Source organism: Lipotes vexillifer, unplaced genomic scaffold (assembly GCF_000442215.2).
Source record: "Lipotes vexillifer unplaced genomic scaffold, Lipotes_vexillifer_v1.1 scaffold337, whole genome shotgun sequence".
Taxonomy (NCBI): domain Eukaryota; kingdom Metazoa; phylum Chordata; class Mammalia; order Artiodactyla; family Lipotidae; genus Lipotes; species Lipotes vexillifer.
In genome coordinates, this window is record NW_006799239.1 from 94,621 (window position 1) to 98,234 (window position 3,614).

Genomic DNA, 3,614 nt, shown 5'->3' on the forward strand with positions numbered 1-3,614 from the left:
ATCAGCACAGTACTGCTCATTAGAACATTATGCTGGAATTCTAGGTCTGAGGAAGATTTGAGAATTAAATTCAAAATATCTCATCAAGCAGATGGGTAGGGTGTCTCTGAAAGTGTTTTATGAAAGAAAATTGGGCAAGATAGGTAATATTCCAGATGAGTTAGGCCTCATAATTACTTGGTATCCCAATGATCAGGCACTCTATCTCTATCAGAGCACATCAGGAGTTTTTTTTTAGAAGGTGTATATGATATGGCTTCCCTCCAGAAGCCCAGGGGTCTGTACTGTGAGGCTCTGATTGGAGATTATTATAAAATCCACACAATTTTCCCCACTACTGATACCTCTAATACCATACAGTCTGCTGGGTCATATGATTCAAACAATAGGAATGCTTGCATCATAGCCCGGATCTGCTGCAGAACTTTTCCTGCTCTGAGCCTCACTTAAAGCTGACAGACTTTAGTGTCACCCCAATGTGTGGTCATAGCACTATTCAAAGGTGTAAGCACTTTTCCAGATACCCCTAGAGCCCAATGAGACCTGTGAAGTGATGTGCTTCTTTGTGATGAGAGGGGCAAGATGCAAAAATGTTTCCTTTATTGTTAAGGAGATGTCCTGGCATACCCTAGACCACTGAAGTCGTAAAACTGTTGTTATTTGTGGCAGTCCCTTAAATTTTCATAGGGTTTATCTCCTGCTTTCTGGAGTACGTGAGTCTTTTATTTTTTTTAATTTTTATTTATTTTTGGCTGTGTGGGTCTTTGCTGCTACGCACAGGCTTTCTCTAGTTGCGGCGAGCAGGGAATACTCTTGGTTGCGGTGCGTGGGCTTCTCATTGTGGTGGCTTCTCTTACTTTGGAGCATGGGCTCTAGGCACGTGGGCTTCAGTAGTTGTGGCACACAGGCTCAGTAGTTGTGGCTCGCGGGCTATAGAGCGCAGGCTCAGTAGTTGTGGCACACGAGCTTAGTTGTTCTGCGGCATGTGGGATCTTCCTGGACCAGGGCTTGAACCCGTGTTCCCTGCATTGGCAGGCAGACTCTTAACCACTGCACCACCAGGGAAGTCCCAGTACGTGAGTCTTGACATTGGAAATATTCTAGGTTTTTTTTTTTTTTTGCTTAACAAGTCAGATTGGCAAGATGTCATCAATAGAGAGGACCATTATGATGTTCTGTGGGGTGTGTAGCTGATCTAGGTCTCTTTGGACTATTTTAAGACAGAGGACAGGGCAAGTCCTGGGGCAAGACTGTAAAAGTATTCTGTGGTATGTTCCCAATGAACAAAATTTCTGATAAGAATAAAAATAGATGCATTCTTCAGATCAACAGCCACATACCATGTACCTGAGATCATGTTAATTTGATCTGGAAAGGTACTATGCCTGGCACAAGCAGCTGAAACTGGGGCTATTACTTGGTTTGTAGTAGTCCACTTTTATCTTCCAATATATGTCCAGGTTTTACAAGGACCAGACTGGTTACTCAAATGGAGATATGAAGAAGACTACCACCACTGCATCCTTTAGGGCGGCATTAATTTCTGCCATTTCCCCTAAGATTAGATATTATTTTTTGTTTACTATCTTTGGTATTTCTTGGAGGGGGTGCAATTTTAGAGGCTGCCACTTGGTTTTCCCTACTATGATAGCTCTCATCCTGGTAGTTGTGCCAACCACTAAGGATGTCCATTTCAATTACACGTTTAGGGTCAAGGAAATTACCACTGGGTGGGTCTGTAGACTCAGTAGAACCACTGTGATCCAAACCATGACTCCACTTATTACCTGACACTCACTTCCCCCTACTCCAATAGAGGGTCCATCATGATGCTTTGGGTATACAGATTTCAATGTCAAATTGGGTCTAGTGCCCAAAATTTCTTAAAATATTTGGCTACTACCTCTTCTTCAGTGTACAGTTACCTAGGTAAATAATTATGGGTCCCTCTCAGGATAGACTGGGGTAATCATTACTGGTGTGCTTACCACCGTGTTGCAGGGTCCTTTCTCCTAGTTACTTACTCCTCTTTCAGTTAACAGGTTCCTGTTCCAAAAACTGACTCAAGTCCAGAACTGGGCAAGAAATAGGAACTTTTACTGGAGTAATTGTGCTTAGCTACCTGATCATCTATCCTTGATTTCATTTGATTTTATGGACTGAGTAGCTGCCTTCTGTTTTTCTCCTAGTGATGCCATGTTCTCTCTTTTTAAAAATATCTTTATTGGAGTATAATTACTTTACAATGTTGTGTTAGATTCTGCTGTATAACAAAGTGAATCAGCTATACGTATACATATATCCCCATATCCCCTCCCTCTTACGTCTCCCTCCACCCCCCGACCGCATCCCACCACTCTAGTTGGACACAAAACACAGAGCTGATCTCCCTGTGCTATGTGGCTGCTTCCCACTAGCTATCTGTTTTACATTTGATAGTGTATATGTGTCCATGTCACTCTCTCACTTCCTCCCAGCTTACCCTTCCCCCTCCCCGTGTCCTCAAGTCCATTCTCAAGTCTGTTCTGTTAAACATCTCCATTACTCTTTGAAGGTCAGGGTCCCCTGGCTCTTGCTCTAAACTTGTTGCTCATTACTGTAATTATATTCACCTGGCTTCTAATGGTTATAGCACTTCCACCTGGCTTCTAGCATCCCAATTTCTATCAGTGAGGCCATTTTCATAGCAGCACCACCACTGGCCAACAGAAGACTACTACCATAAAACATTTTGGTGATGTTGGTCCCCTCTCACCATCACATCTGGCAAATGTGATGATAAGTGCTGTATCCTCTTAGTCTTCCCAATAAATACAGCCCTCCAGTGGGTTTTCTGGACTTACATAGTATGTCCACTTTCGCATTCCCACTTCTGCCATATAGTCTTCCACTACCTGCCATGGCAACTCTGGTGTTTCTATCTAAACTAACATTAACCATTGCTTTGTCCATGTTTGGAAAGGAACCATCCTTGGAGTCCTTGCCAAGGAGTCAAATCTTGTTTCCTGGAAGAGTGCTCCCAAATAAATAAACTCTCCCTTTTCCAACTTTATGTTATGTCTCCCTCCCCTGCTTAGTCAAGTGCCCTCAGAATCCAGTCCTACCTATATTCCTCCAACTTATACCAGTATGTATTGACTGGGAAGTGCAGATCTTTTGAGGTCGAGTTCCTTTCCTACCTTATGAGACCATCATTTCCCTGGAGAAGCCATGATATATCTTAACCCTGGTTATTGGCCTAGTGACCAGAATTGTGATGGGGCATATCCTGGGGTGTGGGGTTGGATGGGAAACACAGGTAGTCTTATGTGGTAGACATCTCTGCATCATCTTCAAACAACTGGAGAAAGCTAACTTTTTATAGAGAAGAGGGGCCAGAGAGTTCAGGGGAACCTGGGTATTTAAACTATTGAGACTATTAACCCATCTCTCTCTATCCTTTGTGTCGAGGTCGTATTCTTTCCCAGCGTAGATCAGGAACTTGGCATAACAGAACTCGGTTTCTTTTTGCGGGGGGAGTTTATCTTCTTTGGAGCTCTTTTCCTCTTAAAATTAAGCCCCAGGCTTCGTCTTCAGTTTCCACTCAGTTCCACTGTCCTTATAGTTACTCTTTC